Consider the following 27841-nt stretch of genomic DNA (forward strand, 5'->3'; position numbering starts at 1 on the left):
CGAGCTCACCAAGGACCCTCCACGTCCCACAGCCTGGATGATGGCTCCAATGATGAAGTTCTCATTTTTAAAGCTTCATGTTAAGGGTATTGGGCATTCCTAATTAGCAGGTTGTGCTGGTGGCCAAAAGCATTTCCCAATCATGTAGAGTTTTTTTTGGATCTTCCTTGTTCATGGCTGAGTAAAAACAGCCCCTACCATCTGATCATTTAGACTATTCTGTTGTGCCCTTTCTGCCCCAGGGTCTTGGAATGTGAAATTCCTTTACCAGCCAAAGAAAACATAAAGCTGAAACTTTTCAATATCAATAGAGTGATCAGAAAGGTGCCTTTTCTGTGTCTGTTTCAGAGTTGACTCAAAAATACAAATTCTAATCCCGGAGAGAACTGCTTGTGTTGAAATATTTACAGAAGGTCAGGGGTTTCTCCTCCTGCCTGGAGCAGAGAAGCGAAGCTGTGGGCCGCGGTGGAGCGAGGCTGGCCTTTCAAGCCTTGTTTATTCTGGAAATAACTTGGGAAAATGCCTCATATGGTTCCCCAGAGACCTGGAGGCGGGCCTGTGCAGTGCACAACAAATGCAAACAAACCATTCCTCGGCAATGTTTAGCAGAATTTATTAAAAAGATCTTTTTTAGAACTTCCAGACAGACCTGGTGGACTAGAAATGAACTTGAAAGTGTGAGGAGATCAGAGTATGCAGTAACATACACACACACACAAAATACATATGTGTATGTATATATTTCACCCAACTTCGTAACTGATCTAGATAGTGGAAATTTTATAAAGTCCACTGCAACCCAGCAGTTTGAAATGGATATGAGACACTTGTTTGTTTTCATCAAACCCCATGAAATCATTCCCCGAGGACTGGGTTAGCTGCAACCTTCCCGGCATGGCCCTCCCCTTTAAACTCATTACGGTGGGGTGGGGTGGGGTGGGGAGGGGCGGGAGGGCGGGGTGAGACCTTCGCCCGATGCACCCAGGCAGCCAGCAGAAGCACTCCCGGCTGCTGGATGAAGAAACCTTTACATCCCAGGGTCCCTGTCTGAGATCAGTGAACAGACAGGTGTTCACAGCAGGCTCTGTCTCCAGGCAAGCCTCCCCTATGTGACCGGCCACAGCCGTGGTGTCCAGCCGGCGTGTCTTTTGCGTTCCCAGACACCTGACTCATGAAGCATTGACGAACACGGCCCGGTTGCCTCCGAGGGTTTCATGCTTTTTGTCAGCCTCTCTCTCTGCGATGACTGTGATAAATCTCCCCCTTCTGCCACTCTCTTCTCCGCCAGGGACCAGTTCCAGGACCTGGGTAGCGTCCCCCAGTCCATCAATCTCGAGTTCTTCCTCAAGCTTTTTCAAGCAGGAGCTGAGAGAGAAAGTCCATGTTCCTCCACACTCTCGGAATTGTTAGGGGTGGGCCTGGGGGCTGTGGGAACAAGAGGATGACCTCTAAGAAGCCTCCAGCCCCACAGTCTGGCTGAGACCACTGTGTTGTCCCAGTGTGTGACAGTGAGGGACGCTCAGCACACACAGAGCCGCAGTGGAGCCTGCCTTTCCTGAAGCGCGCTCACCTGGGCCTGCACGGAGCTCTTCTCGCCTAAACTGGTTTAAATTCAGTTGGCATCACTTACAGTGAAAAGGGTCTAAAAAATAGATACGTGCATCACTAGGAAAGCAAGAGTGAAACTCTCCTTTGGGGTCTGAAAAAGAAGGTCAAATTTTAATGTGGATAAGAATTATTTGAAATTTGAGGCCGGGTATGGTGGCTTATACCTGTAATCTCAGCCCTTTGGGAGGCCGAGGCAGATGGGTCACCTGAGTTCAGGAGTTTGGGACCAACCTGTCCGTCTCTACTAAAAATACAAAAATTGCCTGGGCATGGCGGCACTTGCCTGTAGTCACAGCTACTCGAGATGCTGAGGCAGGAGAATTGCTTGAACTCAGGCAGCGGATGTTGCAGTGAGCCATGATCATGCCACTGCACTCCAGCCTGGACAACAGAACGAGACTCTGTCTCAAAAGAAAAAAGAAAAGAAATTTGAACGTGTAAATCTGGCCAATGATGGGCAAAATTTTAAAAAGTTAAATAAGAGGAAAGTGCGGACTGGGTGTGGTGGCTCATGCCTATAATCCCAGCATTTTTGGAGGCCGGGGCAGGCAGACCACCTGAGGTCAGGAGTTCAAGACCAGCCTGGCCAAGATGGTGAAACCCCATCTCTACTAAAAATACAAAAATTAACCAGGCATGGTGGCAGGTGCCTGAAATCTCAGCTACTTGGGAGGCTGAGGCAGGAGAATTGCTTGAACCCGGGAGGCGGAGGTTGCAGTGAGCCAAAATCATGCTATTTGCACTCCAGCCTGGCAGACAAGAGCAAGACTAAGTCTAAAAGACAGAAAGAAAAAGAAAGCATGGCCGGGTGCGGGGGCTCACGCCTATAACCCCAGTACTTTGGGAGACTGAGGCAGGCAGATTACCTGAGGTCAGGAGTTCAAGACCAGCCTCACCAACATGGAGAAACCCCATCTCTGCTAAAAATACAAAAATTAGCCAGGCATGGTGGCAGGCGCCTGCAATCCCAGCTATTTCGGAGGCTGAGGCAAGAGGCTTGCTTGAACCCAGGAGGCAGAGGTTGCCGTGAGCCGAGATCACGCCATTGTACTCCATCCTAGGCAACAAGAGCGAGACTCCATCTCAAAAACAAATAAACAAAAAAGAAAGTGCACCTCTTTGCTCTGTGTGCAGATTTGTTCACGGTAGCTTTAAAAAAAAATCACATGCTTTCCCGAGCATAAAATCCTTTCTTTAAAAATGCTGTGAGGATATTATTGTGACGAGTGTTGGCGTTTGTTGAGTGTTCGCTATGTGCCATGCACTGCTTTACCTTTGCACTGGCTCCTTTCATCCTCTCGGAAACCTGTGAGTCCTTATTGTTATCTCCCTCTTTTAGTAGCTGTGGAAACTGAGGCACAGAAAGGTGATACAGTTTCTCCCGAGTTACACAGCTAGTAACTGGCAGAGGTGGGACTTGAACCCAAGAGCCTGTGCAAAGTTCAGAGACTGGGCTTTGAATATAGGAATATTTAGAAGTATTGAAAATCACCAACTTTATTTCATTATGACAGTCTTATTTATGACTGAATTATCCATTTTTAATTTTTATTTATTTATTGACTTATTTATTCTTGATATGGTGTCTCACTCTGTCACCCAGGCTGGAGTGCAGTGGCACGATCTTGGTTCACTGTAACCTCTGCCTCCTGGGTTCAAGCAATGCTCCTGCCTCAGCCTCCCAAGTAGCTGGGATTATAGGCAACTGCCAGCACACCCAGGCAATTTTTGTATTCTTAGTAGAGATGTGGTTTCACCATGTTGGCCAGGCTGGACTTCAACTCCTGACCTCAAGTGATCTGCCCACTTCAGTCCTCCAAAGTGCTGGGATTATAGGTGTCAGCCACCGCACTTGGCCCATTTTTAATTTTTTAAAAATATTTTTGACTGTCGAGTGAAGTTCAGGACAGACTGCCCCAAAATTTTCCACTTTGGAATGTTGGTGATTTTGAGCAGAAGGCACTGGAGAATAGTAAACGCAGAGACAGGGTTCCCTGAACTCCTCTCATCTGCCCAAAGGCAGAGCCTCCAAAAGGACATCAGTTGTCCCAAGTCCCCTCCCCAGGAGTTTCACCAGTCAGCAAGGATGGCCCTGACATCCAGACAAGCTGTCACCAACCCTCCTCTCTCCCATCGGCTCCTCTAGAGGTCCATTTATCCTTCCTAAAAACCATTTCCTGTCCCCAGAGTAGCCCACATCTCCTCTCCCTTTTCTCCGTTCATATGACATCACTTTTTTGTGGTATTCACTTTGTTTCCTGCTGTGATTCCCCCTGTGCATATACTATGAAAATTTAAGGCCAGGCACGGTGACTCACGCCTGTAATGCCAGCACTTTGGGAGACCGAGGTGGGCAGATCACCTGAGGTCAGGAGTTTGAGACCAGACTGGCCAACATGGTGAAATCCCGTCTCTACTAAAAATATAAAAATTAGCCGGGCATGGTAGCAGGCACCTGTAATCCCAGCTACTCAGGAGGCTGAGGCAGGAGAATCGCTTGAACCTGGGAGGCCGAGGCTGCAGTGAGCCGAGATCGTGCCACTGCACTCCAGCCTGGGTGACAAGAGCAAGACTTCATTTCAAAAAAAAAAAAGCAAAAAAAGAAAATTAATACATTTATAGACCCTTTCTCCTGTTAAATATGTGTATTGTCAGTGTATTTCCTAGGCTCAGCTATTGAACATAGAGGGTAAAGTCTTTCTTTCCCTGACTCTATTTTAAGGCAACAAAAAAGCTGAAAATGCCCTAAAAGATGTATTTTCCTCTATGACTTGAGTTATTAGAAGATGTTAGGCTAGGGAGGGTCCACTCTGCTTTTCAGCGGTGGAGCTGGTACTAGAATTCACTAGAATTCATACCCTGGTTTCCATCCCAGCTGGGCCATTCCACGAACGGAACTTTAAGCAAATATCCGCTTCTCCTAGAAGTAGGAACTGGGTTGGGGTCTGGTCTTGAAGAATGCGTCTGAAATGACGGAGAGCCTGGAGATGCCCTCTGGCCTCCTTCCCATCTGGTCCCAGCCTTTTGCCTCTTCCCTACCTTGTATTTGGTTACTAAGGAATCTAATCTCTGTCCAGTCTTTTTTGTTTTGTTTTGTTTTGAGACAGAGTCTTACTCTGTTGCCTAGCCTGGAGTCCAGTGGTGCAATCTTGGTTCACTGCAACCCCCACCTCCCGGGTTCAAGCGATTCTCCTGCCTCAGCCTCCCCAGTAGGTGGAATTACAGGCACCTGCCACTATGCCCGGTTAATTTTTGTATTTTTTAGTAGAGATGTGGTTTCACCATAATGGCCAGGCTGGTCTCAAACTCCTGACCTCAGGTGATCCACCCACCTCAGGCAATCCACTCACCTCAGGTGATCCACCCACCTCAGCCTCCCAAAGTGCTGGGGTTACAGGCGTGAGTCACCACACCTGGCCTCTGTCCAGTTTTTAATCTTGATCATTTGTAACGTTCTACGGACCCAATAGAAAGGTGGTCACAATGTTCGGCCCCTCTTGCTAAACATCCTGTCCCCCAAGGCACGTGGAGAGAGGTTGACAAAGGCTCATACCTCTGAAACGTTTCATGCAACAGATTTGGTCTAAACCCCAGACTGCGACTGGAGCCTCTAGCGACGGTGCTGAGTCCCTACCTTTCACATTTCCTTTCTGAGCAACCAGAATAACAACTGGCCTTCTTCAGTCTTGACCAAAGGGGGATAAGGGAACCAAAAACCCTTCGCTCCTCATTTCCTGTTAGATTGTGAAACAAAAAGGTAAACATTTAACGGAATGTGGCAGCTCAGAACAATGACCCCTCTTGTGGCATGAACACTGGTTTCTTTTGCTTTCTACACAAACTCCTTCCGGTGGAGAAGCTGAACAAAAGAACGTGCCAGCCCCGCTGTGGGCTCCCCAGGCCGTGCAGATTGCCAAGTGAGAAATACCAGCAGAGATTCGCTTTGGGAAAGTTAGTCGACATTTTCAAAGTCAAGGGTGAAGTGTCCTCGGTTTCTTTAAAGGAAATCATGGTTACAACTCCAGAAGCCCTGACGTGACTGTGGTGATGACAGGGATGAGGGCGTCGCATGGCTTCAGAACCTCGTTATGAAGGGTCTGGAGCTTGGTGACTGGCTGGGGGCTTGACCCTTTGTTCAGTAGCCTTGGCAAGCCTTCTCGTTTTCCTCCTTTTTAGGTCTTCCCACTGCGAGCCCTTCAGAGAACAACGTCATGTTGATAGATGGCAGTGACTCACTCCAGACCTTTCCATGCCTCCTCTGCAAGCACTCAAGAGAGTCAGGAGCAAAACCGTGCAATAGTTCCATGGAGGAGGGCAAAGAGCTTCATCCACACTGAGGAACAGGCGGATCACGCGGCTGCAGCATGGGTCTTACCTTTTCACTGCTTGATTTGACACGTTCCGGCCAGGTACGGTGGCTCACACCTGCAATCCCAGCACTTTGGGAGGCCAAGGCAGGTGGATTGCTTGGGCCCAGGAGTTCGAAATCAGCCTGGGCAACCTGGCAAAACCCCATCTCTACAAAAAACAAACAAACAAACAAACAAAAATTAGCCAGGCGTGGTGTGTGTGCCTGTGGTCCCAGCTACTCGGCAGGCTGAGGCTGGAGGGTCACTTGAGCCCAGGAAGTGGAGGCTGCAGTGAGGTGGATCATGCCACTGCACTCCAGCCTGGGTGATGGAGCCAGATGTTGTCTCCAAAAAAAAAGAAAAAGAAAAGGAGAAATAATCCAAGACTATGGAGAAGCCTTCTTTGGCGTCCGTGTGAAACATTCTTTCATCCATTCAGCAAATGCTTACTGAGGAGCCACCGTGTCCCTGAAATTGCCTCCACCTCCAGGAAGACAGCAGTGAACAAGTCAGTCAACGTCCCTAATCTCATGGAATTTATAAGTAAATGGGCCGTTACAATGGCCAGATCAGAAGTGCTGTGATGAGCAAATAGAGGCTCATGTGAAACTCCTAAGAAGGGTTTCTGAGCTGGACTTGGGTCAGGAAAGCAGAATGTGGGGGCTGACTCATCCAGACCAGGGTGGGGGGCCTCCCACTTGCTGTCTGTCTCCTTCTAGACTGACTTCTCTGTCGTCATGAATACATTCCTTTAAGACATACATTTAAGAGAAAATGATGAGATGCCTTATTTATTTAAATGTTTGTTTTTTACTAACAACCACATACCTACAGGAAAATTGCAAGTAGATCTCAAAAACTTTTTTCTCTGGATCATTGAAGAGTCAGTTGCCAACCAGCACGTCCATTGAGCCTAAGCACTTGAAGATGTGCTTCCTATAGATAAGGACGTCCTGCAAAATTGTCACACAAAAGGGGTCCCGGTCCAGACCCCGAGACAGGGTTCTTGGATCTCACACAACAAAGAATTCAGGATAAGTCTGTAGTGTGAAAGCAAGTTTATTCAGAAAGTAAAGGAATCAAAGAATGGCGATCAGGCGCAGTGGCTCATGCCTGTAATCCTAACACTTTGGGAGGCCTAGGCAAGCAGATCACTTGAGGTCGGGAGTTCAAGACCAGCCTGACCAACATAGAGAAACTCCATCTCTACTAAAAATACAAAATTAGCCAGGCATGGTGGTGCATAACTATAATCCTGGCTCCTCGGGAGGCTGAGGCAGGAGAATTACTTGAACCCAGGAGGTGGAGGTTGCAGTGAGCTGAGATCGTGCCATTGCACTCCAGCCTGGGCAACAAGAGTGAAACTCCGTCTCAAAAAAAAAAAAAAGAATGGCTACTCCATAGACAGAGCAGCCCCGAGGTCCGCTGGTTGCCCATTTTTTATGGTTATTTCTTGATGACATGCTAAACAAGGGGTGGATTATTCATGCCTTCCCTTTTTAGACCATAGAGGGTAACTCCCTGACGTTGCCATGGGATTTGTAAACTGTCCTGGTGCTGGCGGGAGTGTAGCAGTGAGGACGACCAGACGTCACTCTCGTTGCCATCTTGGTTTTAGCCGGCTTCTTTACTGCAACTCTTTTTTTCAGCAAGATCTTTGTGACTTGCATTTTGTGTGGACCTCCTGTCTCATCCTGTGACTTAGAATGCCTTAAGTGCCTGGGACTGCAGCCCAGTAGGTCTCAGCCTCATTTTAACTAGCTCCTATTTAAGAAGGAGTTGCTCCGGTTCAAACGACTCTAACATAACTGCTGCTCAACCATTGATGTCGAGAAGGTGGCACAGGCTCATTACCACCATTGACCCCTCAGACCCCACCCATGTGTTGCCAGTGGTTCCAATAATGTCCTTTATGGTGAAAGGACATTGCATTGAATTGCTCCATCTTCCTCTTTAGTCTTCCCATGACCAATATGACCTTGCCACTAAGATAATAGTGTAACTAACTGCCTGGTGAGTTCACCTTGCCTGTTGCGTAGACAGAGCTGATTTATCAAGACAGGGGAAGGCTGGGCGTGGTGGCTCACAACTGTAATCCCAGCACTTTGGGAAGCCAAGAAGGGCGGATCACAAGGTCAGGAGCTCGAGACCAGCCTGACCAACATGGTGAAACCTCGTCTCTACTAAAAATACATTAGCCGAGCGTGGCGGCGCATGCCTGTAATCCCAGCTACTCAGGAGGCTGAGGCAGGAGAATCACTTGAACCCAGAAGGTGGAGGCTGCAGTGAGCTGAGATCCCACCATGGCAGTCTAAGCTGGGCAACAGAGCAAGACTCCGCCTCAAAGGAAAAGAAAAGACAGGGGAATTGCGATGGAGAAAGAGTAATTCACACAGAGTTAGCTGTGTGAGAGACTGGAGTTTCATTATCACTCAAATCAGTCTCACCGAGCATTTGGCAATTAGAGTTTTTAAGGATAATTTGGCTGGTAGGGGCTTGGGAAGTAGGGAGTGCTATGGAGATGGAATCACAGGGGGTCGAAGTGAGTTTTTCTTGCTGTTTTCTGTTCCTGGGTGGGATGGCAGAACAGCTTGATTCAGATTACCGGTCTGGGTGGTGTCTGTTGATTCACTGAGTTCAGGGTCTGCAAAATATCTCAAGCACCAGTCTTAGGTTTTAAAATAGCGATGTTATCCGCAGGAGCAATGTGGGGAGGTTCAGACTCTGGGAGCCAGAGGCTGCGTGACCCCTAAACTGTAATTTCTAATGTTGTAGCTAATTTGTTAGTCCTGCAAAGGCAGACTGGTCTCAGGCAAGAAGGGGATCTTTTCAGGAAAGGGCTATTACCAATTATGTTTCAGAGTCAAACCAGGAACTGAAATCCTTCCCAAAGTTAGTTTGGCCTATGCCCAGAAATGAACAAGAACAGCTTAAATGTTAGAAGCAAGATGGAGTCGGTTAGACCTGATCTCTTTCATTGTCATAATTTCCTGATTTATACTTTTGCGCGGGTGGTTTCAGTAGTACTCTTGCTTTGTGGCCCACACTTCGGTTTTCGTTTCTCTGACGTGTCCTCATGGTAGAGTCAAGTGATGCATCTTTAGCGGGAACAGCTCAGGAGTAGTGCGGTCTTTTTATTGTATTATGACACATGGGGCAGGATTTTGATTTGCTGCTTTACTGATCACTTGATAAAGTGGGATTTGTTGGCTCAGCTTCTTCACTGTAAAATTGCTCTTTTTCCCTCTTAATGAATATGTATCTTGAGGGAGACACTTAAAAAAAAAATCCTTTCCTCATCAAGCTCTGAATGTGTTCAGTGTGGATTCATTGTTTCCTGTTTTATCCGCTCGGTTATAATCTGCTACCATCTTTATTTTGATGCTCAAATTGCCCCATATTCGGTGACCCCTTCAAGCTGACTTCTGAGTCCTTTTGGCACATCTCCGTCATTCTCTGAACACTGCCTTTTCTGCTGAGATGGCTACATGTTCTAGGCTCCCCATGTGCTTTCCCTGTCTGGTCTGGAATCAGCTGCTTCTCAAAGGAGCTTTTGGTGGAGAAGGGTGTTTAGAAACCAAGATCTGGATAGCAGGTGTGCTCACTGCAATTGAGCTACTGTGGCTCCCAGGGCCTCTAGGTAGCCAGAACTACAACAACAAAAATAGCTGTGGACATAACAATGTGTGCTGGGAACAGGAGTGGGAAAGGGATTGAGGATAGAGGCAGAAATCTCAGCAAATTGCCCACTGTAATCTAAAATAATGGTACTACACTCACAAACACACTGCTGTTTTTTCATTGTTGTTGTTTTTTTGACAGCGTCTCACTCTGTCACCCAGGTTGGAGTGCAATCTCAGCTCACTGCAACCTCTGCTTCCTGGGTTCAAGCAATTCTAGTGCCTCAGCCTCCTGAGTAGCTGGGATTACAGGTGCATGCCGCAACACCCAGCTAACTTTTGTAGTTTTAGTAGAGACGGGGTTTCGCCATGTTGGCTAGGCTGGTCTCAAACTCGTGGCCTCAAGTGATTTGCCCACTTTGGCCTTCCAAAGTGCTGCGATTACAGGCATGAGCCACCACATCCAGCCCACACTGCTGTTCTGACACATGAAAATACTATGATATCAAAGGGGCATGAGGAAAGGATGAGGGGTGATGGGCAGGTTCACTGTCTTGATCATGGCGAATAGTTTTATGGTGAATTTCTATGTCAAAACGTATCTATTACCATTAAGTGTTTATTTTATGTTTGTTTTATTTGATGTCTTAATAAAGCTGTTTATAAAAAATACGAAGATATACAGGAATGCTAAAGCCATTATTACAGTTGCTAAAATGTGTCAAAATATAAACAGGTCACCTGACATTGGGCTTTCTGTTGGACATGGGGAAGGCCTGGGTTTCTAATTTATCTGTAGGTCATGAGTGGCCTCAAGGATCTGACCGGCCTCAGGTTAATTATTTTTATGGGGTCTGGCAATTGGCCTAGAGGTCCCCATTTTGTGCATTTAATTCACCCTTGAATACAGATGTCAGGGAGGAAACATGTTGCCTCTACCCTCTTATGTTATATGATTAGGGGGCTGCAAATTAAACTAGCAAAAGACAGGCCTGGCACAGTGGCTCACACCTGTAATCCTAGCATTTTGGGAGGCTGAGGTAGGATCACTTGAGCCTAGGAGTTAGAGACCAGCCTGAACAACATGGTAAGACTCTGTCTCTACAAAATGTACAAAAATTAGCCAGGTGTGGTGGCATGCACCTGCAGTCCCAGCTACTTGGAAGGCTGAGGTGGGAGGATAGCTTGCACTAGGGAGGCAGAGGTTGCAGTGAGCCAAACTGCACACCCAGTCTGGATGACAGAGCAAGACCCTGTCTCAAAAAATGAAATAAAATAAAACAGCAAAAGACGGGTTAACAGGAGACAAGGTACACAATTTTTATAAACATTCCCATGTATGAGAGCTCACAGGAAAAAAAAAAGTGAAACTCAAGTGGTTAGGTTCAGGAATTTATATACCATCTTAACAAAGAAAGGCAGGTTTGAGCTTGGAGGGACAACAAATTGTGGGGAAGTGACTAAGAAGCATATGGGGATGAGCAGGAAGTCAGGGCTTATTTTATAAGGGGCTGTTCACGCAGAGTCATCTTGGGGTCTACTGCCTCTGGGGATGAGTGCTCTTCTTGTCCTCTGATGGGTGCAGGGACACCGTCATGGGAGAAATTTATGCCCAGCTTTTAGGCAGGGAGGGAGAGAGCAGAGAACTCTGCTTGCTTGTCGATTCTCGAATGCCTCCAGCTCAGAATAATCCTTATGCCAAAGTACGTCTTTGAGGATGGCATACTCTTTTTAAAGTTTTTTTTATTTTTAATTTTTACTATATAGAGATGGGATCTCAATGTGTTGCCTAGGCTGGTCTTGAACTCCTGGGCTCAAGTGATCCACCCACCTCAGCCTCCTAAAGTGATAGGATTACAGGTGTGAACCAATGCACCTGGCCTGGGGGTGGCATATTCTGATCCCCTTCTCAGGGAAAACCATCAGTAACTGAACATTCTAGAGGACCCTGTGTCTCTACTTCCCTTACCCGCCTGCCACCCTTGCCATTTTATTGGACTTGACTATGGGACAAGGAGGTGTGGGAACCTGGGCCAGCCTGCCTTGCAGGTGACTGAGCTGCCATCTCCTCTAGGGTTTGGCATTTTCAATTTCTCCTCTTCTAAGCCCTGGAGTCCGCATCCTCCTCCCTCTCTCTTGCCTTGGCCACCCCTACCTCCCCATGTGTCATCTGCAGTTCTGATTTCCTCCCTCTGTTCTCATCCTGAGACAGGGTGCTAGGATCAACTTTAGCATCTTTTAAAACCAAATGCAGTAGGGCTGGGCACAGTGGCTCATGCCTGTAATCCCAGTACTTTGGGAGGCCGAGGCGGGTGGATCACCTGAGGTCAGGAGTTCGAGACCAGCCTGACCCACATGGAGAAACCCCATCTTTACTAAAAATACAAAAAAAAAAAAAAAAAATTAGACAAGCAGATCACAAGGTCAGGAGTTCGAGACCGGCCTGGCCAACATGGGAAACCTCATCTCTACTAAAAATACAAAGATTAGCCGGGCATGGTGGCCGGCATCTGTAATCCCTGCTACTTGGGATGCTGAGGCAGGAGAATTGCTTGAAACCAGAAGGCGGAGGTTACAGTGAGCCAAGATTGCGCCACTGCACTCCAGCCTGGGCAAAAGAGTGAAACTCCATCTCAAAACAAAAAAACAAAAAACAAAAAACAAAACCCTGTATGCCGTATTTTCCCTTGAGTTTGTTTCTCTGTCGGGTTCACAGTTTTTTCTGATTTACTGACTATGCGCTTTTATGAACACCAATCATTTACTTTTTCCAATATAAAAAAATTTCTTCTGCTTAATATTGCCCATATAACATCTCCCTACTTTGAAAAACTTTTAAATAACCTCTTTAAAAAAAGCAAAAACAAAGAAGGAGTGTGACTCAGAAGCCTCAAAAGCTGTGGCCACCAGCTGAGATCCTAAAATGACCCAACTGTGGAGCTGGGATAGAATGAAATAAAATAAACCCCTTTCCAAGAAGCTCAGCCCTGGAGAAGAACATTTGTGGACAGGGCTGTGGGCCTGCTGCCAGTCTCCGCCCTTCTGTTTGGGTTGGCCCACGTCCTACGCAGTCATCTTCTCTCCCAACCAAAACAATGGCCGAGCTCATGAAGATTTTTACATCTTTCCTAAAAAGAAGTTTTAGATCTCAATTAATATTTAAAATTCGAAGTTAGAAGGTCCCTTTTGAAAAGTACCTCCTTAGGTCTGAAACCCTGTCCTCTGAACACCACTTTAGAAGAATTCAACAGCCTGCATGAATCTGAGAATTCCAAGGTCATAGGTTTTTTTTTAGCCTTGTTTGTAAGAACAAGACCAGCTCACACATGTCCCAGCGTATTACTCACAGTTAAAAGTAATAGTCAGCTTGCATTCGTTTTCCTTTTTTCTTCTGTGGTGTGTGTCTATTCATCAGCCCGTTACCACTCTTAAGTTTTTCCTCCCTCCCTTAACCCACATCCTCAAGAAGAATTGAAGCACTTTCCAGTTATGCAATTTTGCCTGCGACTTTGCCTAGTGTTGGTCTGGAGTGGAGGAGGGGGGGTCTTCAGGGTCTGTTCCATTTCCTTAGCTCCCTCTGCCCCACAATTTGAAACCATGAATATTTTCGAACATACCAGAAACACAGCGAAAAGAACCATGAGCCCATCTTCCAACGCTAACAATCATCACCATTTTGCGATGTTGTTTAGTCTCCACTCTCCAGCCTCTTTTGTTTTGAAGTATTTTAAAGCAAACCCCAGAAATGACATAATGTCACCCATAAATGCTTCCGTGTGTCCCTACAACAAATGGGAACGTCCTGCCCCCGGTGTAACACAAAACCACGATGAAGCTAATGCGGTGAACAAAAACTCTTTAATAACTGCTCCAGCCAGAGTGGACCCCGGCCAAGCACCTGGAGGCTGGCTCAGGGCCGCTGCTGGTCAGCAGAGTTGGTGGTCAGAGAGGAGTGGATAGGGACGGGAGAGGCGGACAAGCCGGCCTTCATAGATACCTGTGTGTGCGTCTGTCATGCATCAAGTCTAAGAACTTTGGAGAGTCGTGGCTGGTGCTTCACACAGCCTCCCCAATCCCATGACAATGCCTCTTTGGGCCACCTCATAACCCAGAACGTCACAGAGACAGGGATGTGGGGAAATCTAGCTCCAGCTTCACCACAGTGATGTCCCAGCCGCCACCATCCTTTCAGACCGGTCCGGCTTCCCATTTCCCTGCTTTCTCAATCATGGATTTTTACTGTTGATTTGTCCAGATGCAGAGCCAAACGAGAGCCCTCAGTTGCCGCTGACTGTCACTTCTCTTAATCTGCAACACTTCCGGCTCCATCTTTTCCCACGACATTGTTTGTTGATGTACCTGGGCTGTTGACCCTGCAGAAATTCCCCATATCCGGAATCTGGCCAGTTCTATGCTCCTGATGTAATGTGGCTTGATAAGGTTCAAGGTTTTGTTTTTTCTGTTTTGCTTTATTAGCTTTTTGTTTTGTTTTGAGACAGCGTCTCTCTCTCTCTCTCTATTGCCCAGGCTGGAATGCAGTGGTGTGGTCTCAGTTCACTACAACCTCTGCCTCCTGGGGTCACCTGATTCTCCCATCTAAGCCTCCTGAGTAGCTGGGATTACAGGATTGTGCCACCATGCCCACCTCCTTTTTATCGTTTTTTTTTTAGAGATGGGGTTTCGCTATGTTGGCCAGGCTGGTATCCAACTCCTGAACTCAAGGGATCAGCCCTCCTAGGCCTCCCAAAGTGCTGGGATTATAACTTCCCAAAGTGCTGGAGCCACGGCACCTGGCCTGAGGTTCCTTAGTTGTTTGTTTGTTTTTTTTTTTTCTGAGACGGAGTTTCGCTCTTGTTACCCAGGCTGGAGTGCAATGGCGCGATCTCGGCTCACCGTAACCTCCGCCTCCTGGGTTCAGGCAATTCTCCTGCCTCAGCCTCCTGAGTAGCTGGGATTACAGGCACGCACCACCATGCCCAGCTAATTTTTTGTATTTTTAGTAGAGACGGGGTTTCACCATGTTGACCAGGATGGTCTCGATCTCTTGACCTCGTGATCCACCCGCCTCGGCCTCCCAAAGTGCTGGGATTACAGGCTTGAGCCACTGCGCCCGGCCTGGTTCCTTAGTTTTTTAACTCCCTTTGGACCCCAAGTCATCTCCAGGTCCTAGGTGGTTGGGAGAAGCCAGGGCACGGTCAGTGGGCTGCCTGGACTTTCTTCAGCTTCCTTAACCTAACCACTGCACGGGAACCGTCCCATCTAGGGAAACTGCATAAATCCCACTGTTAAAAAATTCTTCCATCACCCCCCAGCCTCATGGCATGGGTGGCTCTGCACCTACCTTGGGAAGAGCCAGCTCAGTGTTTCTCCTTTCAGCTTCCTGAATCTTCCACACCTGGTGGTGCCTGTCTCACTCTGGATACTGACTGCAGAGTTTCAGCTGGGTGAATGTGCAGCAGGAAGGAACCATATCTCTCCTCTCGCTGTGCGATGACTTTAGGGTCTCTATGTAATAATAGAGGACATGGAAACTTGTGGAAGTGGGTCCCCTCTCACCAGGGTGGAAGCAGATGACACACATTTCAGTGTAGCTTCCAGGGACCCACAGTGGCCTCTCCATGGATTCCCTAATGCAGCCGATTAACATTGTCCTTGATTTTTGTTCTGCCCTTGAACTTGGATAGCCTGGTCTCATTGTCACAGTTGAAGAAGAACTTGCTCTAGCAATCCATGACTTTTGTTCGAGAGAATTTTCATCAACACTGAACTCTCCTGTTTCTTGGACCAAACTCAGCTTCACCAAGGCCACATCGTCATCAGGGAAGAGAAGTCACACTGGGTGCTTCAGTTTCCCCAAGCCCCATGTCTGCCTAAATTCCCAGTGTTTTGGAAAGCCTCTTTATCTGAAGTTGTTTGCTCTCTAACTCTGAACTGATGAGCTTTAGGATGAATGTTTGATACAGAGTTTGATGGGAGGATCACAATCCCACTATGTGATTTTTACATCAATCCTTTAAGATTTTCACTGAAGGCCAGGTGCGGTGGCTTGAGTCTATAATCCCGGCACCTTGGGAGGTTGAGGTGAGAGCACTGCTTGAGCCCACGAGTTTGAGACCAGCCTGGACAACATAGCAAAACCCCGTCTCTACAAAAAATACAAAAATTAGCCAGGCATGCTGGCGTGTACCTGTAGTCCCAGCTACTCGGGAGGCTGAGGGAATCCGATGAAATCTCAAGTCCAAGCACCTGCTTCCCAGTGAGAGGGCGAAGCTGCTAGCGTTCTGGAACTACATGATTTCCGCCCATTTTCAAACTCAGCGCCTCAACCTCACATCCGTTGAATGAGTCCGAGAGAGCCTTCCAATACATTCCCTTTTGCTTCCATTAGACTCTAACTGGTGATCCTAGTGCAGAAGGGAGGCGCCCGTCCCCATCAGCCTCAATCCGGCTTCCTGAGAGCCCTGTCTTATCTCTAATACATATTCTTCTGTCAAAACACCAGAGGATCTGCCAATCGGGGTTTTGAAATCAAACTCAGTGGAGCTCTGGCCTGTAGATGTGTTCTCACCGATCCTTGAGGGCTTTTCAAAAATATTTTGTTTTATTATTTATTTATTTTTGAGATGGGGTCTCACTGTGCAGCCCAGATTAGAGTGCAGTGGCGTGATCCTAGCTCACTGCAGCCTTGACCTCCTGGACCTCAAGTGATCCTCCCTTCTGCACTAGGATCACCAGTTAGAGTCTAATGGAAGCAAAAGGGAATGTATTGGAAGGCTCTCTCGGACTCATTCAACGGATGTGAGGTTGAGGCGCTGAGTTTGAAAATGGGCGGAAATCATGTAGTTCCAGAACGCTAGCAGCTTCGCCCTCTCACTGGGAAGCAGGTGCTTGGACTTGAGATTTCATCGGATTCCCTCAAAGGGGGTGAGGCCATTCCATAAAAGGAAATTCAGATGCTCTAAGGGCGGAAGAATGGCTAGAGAGCAGCTGAAACCCAACACACATCCACAGCGGCAGGTAACTCATACGAGTGCCTGTAATTTAAGTAGCAGGAAGAACCCCAGCTTTCTCTTATCATGAAAACGTTTGCAGTTTCTGGGCTTGGAAGACAAAAGCCCTAAAACCTTGAGCATAAAGGAATTCATTTTCTAAAATGCAGTTCTATAAACAATACTGTGAAAGGCTAGAGGAAGGTTATCAGATTGGGGTATTTGTGTTTAATTTCTCAACTTACCACATTCCAAGAGCAGATTTATAGTCATTGGTCGGGAATGTGTCAGCGGACACCCGGGGTCAGGGAACTGTGGTCATTTGCATTTTGAAACACAGAACTGTATGTTTCCTCAGCTGCCGATTTACCAGCTCTCTGGAGACAACAGGCCGAGTTCATCCTGGCCGAGGGACAGCGTGACGGACTGATTCTCTCTGGTCACAGCAATCACGGCTTTCCTTGTTCAGGACATCTGACTGGCATTAGGGACCGGCCAGCCAGTCAGCTGTAAGGGATGGTCCCTCTGTCTGGGGATCTGCGAGGTCAGGGAAAGGGATTTGGGAGGAAATGGAATTTGCCATGGAGGGCCAGAGCGGTCATCTCACTAGAGGAAGAAAAGCGTCTGTTTCCATTTCTATTTATTAACAATTATTAAACACTTTGGGAGCCTCAGAGAGATGCTCAGCCCGGAGTCCTTACGTCTGTTCTCAGGTCCATAGCTGACCCCTACGGAAGCTCATGGACACGTGGAATCATTTTCATTTATAAATGTACACACATAATGAATCTCTGATGGAAGGAAACTTCAGGAACACTGATGGTGAAAAGAAAGGGCACCGAGGAGAAGAGAATAATAACATTCCTACAAGTTGACTGTAACATGAGTTTTCCTGGGTTTGTTTGTTCATTTTGTTTTGTTTGAGACAGGGTCTTACTCTGTCACCCAGGCTGGAGTGCGGTGGCACATTTCAGTTCGCTTGCAATCTCCACCTCCTGGGTTCGGGCGATCCTCCCACCTCAGCCTCCTGAGGAGCTGGGACCACAGGCACAAGTCACCATGCCTAGCTAACTTTTTGTAGAGATGGGGGGGTCTCGCCATGTTGCCCAGGCTGGTCTCAATCTCCTAGACTCAAGTGATCTGCCCGCCTTGGCCTCCCAAAGTGCTGGGATTACAAGCATGAGCCTCAGCACCCAGCCCTTCTCAGGTTTCTTACCTGTTTTCTTCTCATCAAAATTAGACTTATCCAGGCCAGGTGTGGTGGCTCACACTTGTAATTCAGCAATTTGGGGGCCCGAGGCAGAAGGATCCCTTGATCCCAGAGGTTCAAGGCCGGCCTGGGCAATGCAGTGAGACCCCCATAAAAGAAAAACAAAAATTATAAAGAAAGAAACAAGAAAATTAAAAACTAAAAATATAATGACAATGACACCCAATTTTGCTTGTTGTTCTTTAGGAATACAGATTATCCACAACCATGATGTGTTATATGCTGAGCGTGCTTACAGCTAGAAGCCTGAAATCTTCTCTCTTCACTTGCCATTTAGAAGTCCAATGTGGGATTTACATATATTTTTAAAAACCTCAGTTTTAAAAAATTTAGTGTTTAAAAGCTATGACATGCAAAAACTTCCAAATAATTTATAAAACCAGTTTTTGTGGCTCGGCATGGTAGCTCACGCCTGTCATCCCAGCACTTTGGGAGGCGGAGGCGGGTGGATCACTTGAGGTGAGGGGTTCGAGACCAGCCTGGCCAACGTGGTGAAACCCCGACTCTACTAAAAATACAAAAATTAGCTAGGCGTGGTGGCGCACCTGTAATCCCAGCTACTTGGGAGGCTGAGGCACACGAATCACTTGAAGCTGGGAGGCAGAGGTTGCAGTGAGCTGAGATCGCACCATCACACTACAGCCTGGGTGATAGAGTGAGACTCCATCTCAAAGAAAAACAAACAAACATAAAACAAATAAATAAAATAAAACCAGTTTTATCTTTCTTTTTTGATGCCATAAAATGTACTTTGAATTTACATTTGTCACAAAATATGTCACTTAAAAATTCACTGAGGAATCATACTTTTCCTAATGTAATTAAGTAAAAGTAAATTAAGCATGTGTCTCTCCCTAAATGTGATAAAGTTGAAATAAGTATTTTTATGTAAATTGGGTTTTCGTCGTTGTTGTCGTTGCAGTAGAAACTGACCAATTGCAGCAGCAGGGAAGGGTGTGGGGACAGGGCTTCGGCCCCTGCCACATGCTACATCCCCCAAAAGAACCAACAAAAATGAACCCCAATCGGAAAATGACAGCCTCTTGCTGCGCAAATGCTGCGTGCAACGTCACTGTGTTTCTTTGCCTCACTCTGTGCCAGAAGGCGGCCCCTCTGGCCCTTGACTTGGAAAATCTGGAGCTGCCACTAAAGCCAGCAGTGGCCAGTGAAGGCACAAAAGGCCGTAGGTGGTAGGTGAGGGGGGCTCAAAAAATGGGAGGAAAGCCGAGTTGCCAGGAGCAGCCCCAGAGATCCCGCTCCCCAGAGGAGCGGGAACTACCAGGCGGTCTCTACAAGTCCAAGTTTGCCTTTACGCAGAGCTGCTGATATGAGTTGCCGAATTGCCTTCTAGAACCAATTTAGGAGTCTTGTGCCTTGGGCTATGTGCTTCTTCCTCTGAGCTGCTCTAAGCTGGCTCTCTGACAGTCTCTTTTCCGTGGTCTCAGCCCTACCCCAGGCTCTACGTATGGGTCTGCCAGAACCTTGACCTCCCTAAAGTGTCTAGTGTGGATGCAGCCACACAGTCATAATTAGTGGACTCTCCCTGGCTCTACCTCTCTTGTGACAGGTTAGTCTTGAGGCCAGGAATCCTCCGGGGTCGCTGCTCTTGGCCCTCCCATGTGGGAGATGTAGCCACTTGCCCACTTGGTAATCATTCTCTCCTTTGCCTAATGGTCAGAAGCCCAGTTTTGTTCAGGGTGGCACCATGGCCAGCTAAAATATCCACCTTTAGGCTGGGTATGGCGGCACATGCCTGTAATCCCAGTTACTCAGGAGGCTGAGGCTGAGGCTGGAGAATCACTTGAACCTGGGAGGCAGAGGTTGCAGTGAGCTTAGATTGCACCATTGCACTCCAGCCTGGATGACAGAGCGAGACTCCATCTTAAATAAATAGCTGGGCGCAGTGGCTCACGCCTATAATCCCAGCACTTTGGGAGGCCAAGTAGGGTGGATCACCTGAGCGAGGTCAGGAGTTTGAGACCAGCCTGGCCAATATGGTGAAACCCCGTCTCTAACAAAAATACAAAAAATTAGCCGGGGTGGTGGCAGGAGGCTGAGGCAGGAGAATGGCTTGAACCCAAGACACGGAGGTTGCAGTAAGCCAAGACTGCGCCATTGTACTCCAGCCTGGGCGACAGAGCTAAATTCCGTCTGAAAAAATAAATAAATAAGTATATAAAATAAAACAAAACAAAATGTCCATTTTTCCCAAGGTCTTTGCAGCTAAGGGTGGCCAAGTGAAATGGTTCTGAGTTGTGCAAGAGATCAGCCAAGATTTCTGGAAATTCTTTGCTCTTGTGATACAGCGCCACCTTGTCTTCCTTCTCCTGGTCTTTATCTTTCTGCTTGGACTGTGGACATGAAGCTGGAGCAGGAGCAGCCATCTTAAGCCCATGAGGTGAAAAAAGCCAAAAGTCACATGCAGCCGGGTATGAAGGCTCATTCCTGCAATGCCGGCACTTTGAGAGGCCAAGGCAGGAGGATTGCCTGAGGTCAGGGGTTCAAGATCAGCCTGGGCAACATAGCCAGATCCCATCTCTACAAAAAATAAAACTAGCTGGGCATGGTGGAATGTGCCTGTAGTCCTAGCTACTGGTGAGACTGAGGCGGGAGGATCACCTGAGCCCAGGAGGTTGAGGCTGCAGTGAGCTGTGATCTCACCACTGCACTGCAGCCTGGGTGACAGAGCAAGGCCTTGTCTCAAAACAAAACACAGCAAAAGTCACACGCTAAGGGTGGTGGGCAGGAAGAATGGCATGTCAGGGAGGTCAAGCCTGGCCCTAACCTCTGGGGACCCAGGGCAAGAGTATAAATATATCAAGCAAGTAAACAAACGTAAATGTGTTTCATATTCCGGCCTTAACAACACACTTCATCGCGGCAGAATTTTAAAAATATATGTGAAGTCATGGTTTTTAAGCGTCAGCAAGATATGAAAGTCAACCAAATATTTTAGCACACTTTTCTGTATTCCAGTGGGAATTAGTTAATCGGGAATTATGATTCAGAATCTCACTGTGTTTTACAATCAGCTTTTTGAGCACCAGTTATCACTGCGGAGGTGTGGACATAAGGGTATAAGATGAGACCTATTTGAACAATAACCCAACATACCCGGAATCCCAGCACTTTGGGAGGCCGAGGCAGGAGAATCACTTGAGCCCGAGTGTTCAAGACCAGCCTGCACAACATAGTGAAACCCCGTCTTTTCAAAAATAAAAAAAATAGCTGGGCTTGGTGGTGCATGCCTGTAGTCCCAGCTACGCGAGAGGCTGAGGTGGGAGGATCAGTTGAACCCAGGAGGTCAAGGTTGCAGTGAGCTGTGATTGTGCCACTGCACTCCAGCCTGGGCGACAGAGCCAGACGGTGTCTCAATAAAATAAACAAATAAATTAAGTAATTCTTAAATTTGGGCTTATTTCATTATGATTTATGTTATTTTCAAGGGAAAAAAAAAAACCCTTTAATTCTTCTTAGTTGGGAAGTTATCTTCGGCCCGATCTAAACGATGGCAATTTGATTCCATTTGTACATCTCGTACCGTGCTCTGGAATCCGAGCTAAGCCAAATAATTAGGAAAACAGCTTCATAAGATAAAGTTTAAAGAAGTTCTTTATAAAGACACATGATGGATGATAGCTTTCCCTTTTCTAAATGGTAGTTGCTCAGGTCATGCAGAAGGCAAACTTAATAGGTAGCTATTATGTCAAACCGCAAAGAACTTTGAATTCCGTGGTGGCGGAGTCTCTGACCTCACCGCCGACATGCGGAGATGTAAATCTTCTAGTGCTTTCAGATTCAGAAATGCAGTCTTTCCATAGCCCTTCTCCTGTGAGCTGTCAATGGAAAATGCTTCCAGAATTATTGTCTCCAGGGCAGCCATGCTTCAGCATAGTGGCTGAAAGCGTAGAGGGGTTCAAACTACATCCAAGAGAGTTGACGTGCTCAGAGCAGATATTGAAGCTTTTAGGCGACAGTACTTATTGATGACCCAGAGTCTAGAGAGCCCTGCCAAGCTGGTGGGACCAGCCTGGCCTCAATCTGTAGCCTTCATTCTGAGTTCCCGTCTATGTCTCCTTCTGGTCTACACTGAGCTCCTGGGACAGGCAGCTGCCGGGGTACTCACCTCTTGTATCATGCTCCTGGCAGGGTTCTCTTTTCCCTAAGAGACTTGGTTTCTTGTTGTTGTTTTTTTTTGTTTTTTTTCCAAGGGAAGGATGAGGTCTTCATTTTTCTGTCACCAGCACCTCCAAGTGTACCTAGCACAAAGAGTAAAATCGTTTTTTAAACTGGTATATAATAATCATACATATTTTAGGCCGGGCACGGTGGCTCACACCTGTAATCCCGACACTCTGGGAGCTGGAGGTGGGAAGATCACTTGAGGTTTGGAGTTTGAGATCAGCCTGGCCAACATGGTGAAACCCCATCTCTATTAAAAATACAAAAATTAGCAGGGCATGGTGGTGCACGCCTGTAATCCCAGCTACTCCAGAGACTGAGGCTAGAGAATCGCTTGAATCTGGGAGGCGGAGTTTGCAGTAAGCCGAGATCACGCCACTGCGCTCCAGCCTGAGAGACTCCTTCAAAAAATAAAAATCATTATTACTATCATACATATTTTATATGTACACATGATACTTTGATGCATGTGTACAATGTATAGTGATCAAATCAGGGTAACGGGGATGTCTGTCATCTCAAACATTATGTTTTCTTTATATTGGGAACAATCCCATGCCCCTCTTGCCACTATTTTGAACTCTGGGGCACATTACTGTTAACTGTAGTCACCCCACTGTGCTATCAAACCACAGAACATACTCCTTCAGTCTGTGTTTTTGTATCCATGTCTGTACCAACCTCTGTTCAATCGTCTCCCCTCCTCCCCTTTCCCAGCTTCCGGTAACCATCAATCCAGTCTCCATCTCCATGAGATCTCCTCTTCTGGCTCCCACATGAGTGAGGACGGCGTCTTCCACCCTCCAGGTTTTACTGCACTCAGGTTTTACTTTACTGTTTTCTGACTCCCATTGCCCTGCGCTTGCCTTATGCTGTGTGCCCTTTGCTCTGGCTCACCACGTGGAAGCCCTCGGCCCCTGGAGATGCTGAATCCAGAGACGCAGCTGTGCAGGTGCACACAGAAGGGCCACCAACTGGGCTCAGGGAGACAGAATCCATATGCGGGAGGAGGGAAGCATGCGTGTGCGTGTGTGTGTGTGTCTGTGCGTGCGCGTGTGTGTATGTGTGTGTGTGGTGGAGGGAACCGTGTCCCTCTCCGTCCCCAGATTCATAAGTGGGAGCCCTAACCCCCAGTTTGATTGTATTTGGAGATAAGGCCTTTAAGAAGGTAATGAAGGCTAACTGAGTGGGGGTCCTTATTTGTGTGGAGACCTGATCCAGTGGAACTGATGTCCTTAGAAGCAGGACGTGATGAGCTGTCGGGAGATGCTCATGAACAAGTTCTTCGCCTTCAGGGGATGAAGAACATTCAGGAGTCCGTTGACTCTAGAGCTACGGGTCAGAAAAGGGTTTCAGCATTGGCACCTGCAAGCTTTGCATAAAAGAGCACAAAGTCGGTAATGGAGAATTAAGCTCTTCGGAAGGCTGGCTTGGCCTGGCGCGGTGGGTCATGCCTGTCATCCCAGCACTTTGGGAGGCCGAGGCAGAAGTTTCACTTGAGCCTAGGGGTTCCAGACTTGCCTGGGCAACATGGCAAAACCCCATCTCTACCAAAAAAAAAAAAATTAGCTGGGCATGGTGGCTTGTGCCTGTAGTCCCAGCTGTTTGGGGGCCTGAGGTGGGAGGATCGCTTGAACTGGGGACACGAAGGTTGCAGAGAGCAGAGATGGCACCACTGCACTCCAGCCTGGGTGACAGAGAAAGACTCTGTCTTGAAAAAAAGAAAAAGAAAGAGACACTAAGGGTGCTTGTGCCCTACGTAAAGGCCACATGAGGGCACAGCAAGAAGGCAGCCATCTGCACCCCAGGGAGACAGCCCTCCTCCTGCTGGTATCTTGCCCTTGATCTCCAGCCTCCAGGACTGTGAGACAATAAATTTCTGTTGTTGAAGCCACCCAGACTGTGGTCAGCCTGAGCAGACGAATACAGTGTGCTTTCCCCGAGTTCCTTTCTCATTTAAATCTAGTACATGCTTCCCTGAACGCTTCCTTGCCAGGCCATGAGAATTTAGCGGTACCACGAGTTTAAACATATAGGTTATTTCATGTTTGGCTTTGTGTTTTTCTCCTTACCCTGGTAACTATATGTGAATTAACTCTTGGGAGGGTGTGGGGCCTGTAGGAGGGAGGGAGTGCTCTAAGGGGAAGCCAGAAAATAGCTGAGTTTGTCTGTTTGGCTTGAAGGAATAAGGACTGGGCCTATGATTCTAATGGTGACACCTCTGATTAGCGCCTTCCAGTTCACAAACACCCGCTCAGGAGTGATTGCACTGCTGCCTCCTATTAACTCTGGGACACACGCAGCCTAGATAATAGCACATCTGTTTTAGAGATGGTACCACCGAGGCTTGGAGAGGCTAGATACCTTGGCCAGGATCATAGCTGCGTGTGCATGTCAGAATCAGGACTCCTGGCCACATGGGAAGGATGGGAGCGTATCCTGCGTGGTGCTGTGCGAAGGGTATTCAGGGAAGTTATAGTAATGAGCTAGATTATATTGTATCATTCACAGAGGTTCTGGAGGGAAAGATGTCCACCCAGGCCCCTGCACGCAGATCTGCGTCCCGCCCGCCACATGACTGAAGGCAGTCTCTTCCGTGGTCTTGTGCCTTACTCGGGACGCCTACGACACTTTATCTGTGACCCTTTTTCAAAACAACAAATGTTTTCAGAGAAGTAGATCATTTGTTATCTCCCTGGATCATTTCTAAAAAGTTTTTTGTTGTTGTTGCTTTTGAGACAGGGTCTTGCTGTGTTGCCCAGGTTAAAGTGAAATGGTGTTATCTTGGCTCACTGCAGCCTCAACCTCCTGGGCTCAAGTGATCCTCCCACCTCAGCCTCCCAAGTAGCTAGGACTTCGGGAATGTGAAACCACACCCGGCTAATTTTTGTATTTTTTGTAGAGATGGGTTTTTGTCCTGTTACCCAGGCTGGTCTCAAACTCCTGACCTCAAGCAATCAGCCCACCTTGGCCTCCCAAAGGGCTAGGGTGACAGAGGTGAGCCACTGTGTCTGGCCTAAAAAGTTTTGTTTTTAAACTCTTGGTAAAAGAAGCCATTTAATTTGGCTTTGCCTGGGTTTGGTTTTGAGATTGGCAGATAATACCTGTTTCTCCCCTTATGTCTTGGAAATCCCCTCCATGCATGAAGAACAAGAGTGAAAACACGAAGTCAATCCTAGATCACACTGGGAGAGGTTTGTTTAACTGGGCTAAGGGGGATGAAGACGGAGCGGATGGAAGTGAGGTGGCCCAGGAAGTGAGCGTCTCACCTGGGATGCTCAGGCATGGGAGTGGCTGTTGTCCGTGGGAAGGCCAGGGTGGGCTGGGGGCTGGAAACAGCAGGATTTTTTTTTTCAGGCTGGAGTGCAGTGGCTCACTGCAACCTCCACCTCCCAGGTTCAAGCGATTCTCCTGCCTCAGCCTCCTGAATAGCTGGAATTATAGGCATCCGCCACTATGCCCGGCTAATTTTTTGTATTTTAGTAGAGATGGGGTTTCACTGTGTTGCCGAGACTGGTCTCAAACTCCTGACCTCGTGATCTGCCCGCCTCAGCCTTCCAAAGTGCTGGTATTACAGGTATGAGCCACCCTGCCTGGCCAACAGTAGGATTTTTATGAAGAGCAAATTAGATGCTGCCCACTCACTTCTCAGAGCACAACACATTTCTTCCCTGGGCTGCACTGATCACCTGAGGGGCCTTAAAAATGCTGATGCCCAGGCCGACCCCCATAACCACCCCTGACCTTGCCACTGTGACTTATCTGATTGCAGAGTTTGGGGGAAAGAAACTGGCCCCATTCCTCCACCCTTCCCTCTCTGTCCTTTGGGTGCTGCTGGCCTTCAGAGAGCAGGTGCTCAGGTGCTCCCATCCGCTCTCGCCTGTCTGGAGAGCCTGCTGCTTTCCGGCCGGGCTGAGTGGGTGAGCTTAATTCTAGGGTGTGGTGAGAGCATGCGCCCTTGGCCAGGAGACAAGAAGCCACCTTCTCCAAACAGCCGCAGCAGTCCAGGAGCTGATGTTTTGATCTCCGTCTCTCTGACTCCAGCACTCATCTCTCAATTAGCTTTGTATGTTTTCTCAGGAAGCAACTGGGAGATGTGGCCCATCAGAATGAGGGAGTATCCAAGAATAACCAAGAACAAGGCAGGCAGGAAATCCCAGAAACGAGGGCTTCGACAGTGAGCACAGGGAATTTCCAGGGTGATGGTGCAGTGGTGAAGCGAAGTCCAAGGACAAACTTGTGTGGCAGCTAAGGGAACAGAGAGCTGAGCCGGGGCAGCGGCCCGGGGCTCCAGGAAGGAATGTCCTGAAGACGCAAGTGGGCAGAGTGGTGGTCAGATGAGTTTAACCACAGCCTTAACAGGCTGTCAAGGACTGGGGGAGACAGGTCCAAATAAAACTAAGTAAATTCAAATATAAGGCCACTACTAACTTTGGGATAAACAAAAAGTTGTAGAAGGCGGGGCGCGGTGGCTCACCTGTAATCCCAGCACTTTGGGAGGCCAAGGTGGGGGGATCACGAGGTCAGGAGTTCGAGACCAGCCTGACCAACATGGTGAAACCCGATCTCTACTAAAAATACAAAAATTAGCTGGGCATGGTGGTGCACACTTGTAATCCTAGCTACTCAGGAGGCTGAGGCAGGAGAATCACTTGAACCTGGGGGGCAGAGGTTGCAGTGAGCTGAGATTGTGCCATTGCACTCCAGCCCGGGCAGTAGAGTGAGACTCTGTCTCAAAAAAAAAAAAAAAAAAGTTGTAGAGGCAGTAAATAATATATACACAGCCTAATAGTATAAATATTGAATGCCTATGTAACCAAAAATAATGTAACTGCATTAGAAAGATGAGATGGGAGCAGGAGCACAAATCCTCTGAGAGGGGCTGGGTGCGGTGGCTTACGCCTATAATTCCAGCACTTAGGGAGGCCAAGGCAGGAGGATCACTTGAGATTAGGAGTTGGAGACCACCTTGGCCAACATGGTGAAACCCCATCTCTACTAAGAAAAAAAGAATAATTAGCCGGGCGTGGTGGTGTGTGCCTGTAATCCCAGCTACTCAGGAGGCTGAGGCAGGAGAATCTCTTGAACCTCGGAGGTGGAGGTTGCAGTGATCCAAAATGGTGCCACTGCACTCTAGCCTGGGTGACAGAGTGAGACTCTATCTTTAAAAAAAAATCCTCTGATAAGAAGATAGTAGAGGATGTCTAAAACAGATTAATCAAGACAGTGGAGTAACTATACAAAAGGAAAATAATGGTGGTGGGAGGGAGAGCATAGGATCAATAGCTAACGTATGCTGGGCTGGATACCTAGGTGACAGGTTGACAGGTGCAGCAAACCACAATGGCACACCTTTACCTATGTAACAAATCTGCACATCCTGCACGTGTGCCCCAGAACTTAAAATAAAATTAAAAAGTAACTATCAGAAGAATGTGCTAAGACTTGAAAGTACCCAGGATAATTGGTTGGGGAAGGGGCAAAAGATTGTTCTCTTGCTTGAATTTTGCTTTGTAACAAATCTTTTTTTTTTTTTTTTTTTTGAGATGGAGTTTTGCTCTCATTGCCTAGGCTGGAGTGCAATGGAGTGATCTCGGCTCACTGCAACCTCCGTCTCCTGGGTTAAAGAGATTCTCCTACCTCAGCCTCCAGAGTAAATGGAATTACAGGCATGCACCACCATGCCCGGATAATTTTGTATTTTTAGTAGAGATGGGGTTTCTCCATGTTGGTCAGGCTGGTCTTGAACTCCCGACATCAGGTGATCCGCCCGCCTCAGCCTCCTAAAGTGCTGGGATTACAGGCGTGAGCAGCTGCACCTGG

The 27841-nt window shown here is 47.6% G+C and overlaps 2 long non-coding RNA genes across 2 annotated transcripts; both read left to right on the top strand.

Annotated features, from left to right (window-relative positions):
• Window positions 1–5364: 5364 nt before the first annotated feature.
• LOC116566235 lies at window positions 5365–6747 on the top strand. The gene is made up of 2 exons (XR_004275808.1): window positions 5365–5559; window positions 5785–6747. It is a non-coding gene; the product is annotated as an uncharacterized LOC116566235 (long non-coding RNA).
• Window positions 6748–16335: 9588 nt separating this feature from the next.
• Window positions 16336–18253, top strand: LOC116566636. Its single transcript, XR_004275940.1, has 3 exons — window positions 16336–16594; window positions 16925–17075; window positions 18023–18253. It is a non-coding gene; the product is annotated as an uncharacterized LOC116566636 (long non-coding RNA).
• The last annotated feature ends 9588 nt before the right edge of the window (window positions 18254–27841 follow it).

Source organism: Sapajus apella, unplaced genomic scaffold (genome assembly GCF_009761245.1).
Source record: "Sapajus apella isolate SASKATOON/1434 unplaced genomic scaffold, GSC_monkey_1.0 scaffold43, whole genome shotgun sequence".
NCBI lineage: Eukaryota > Metazoa > Chordata > Mammalia > Primates > Cebidae > Sapajus > Sapajus apella.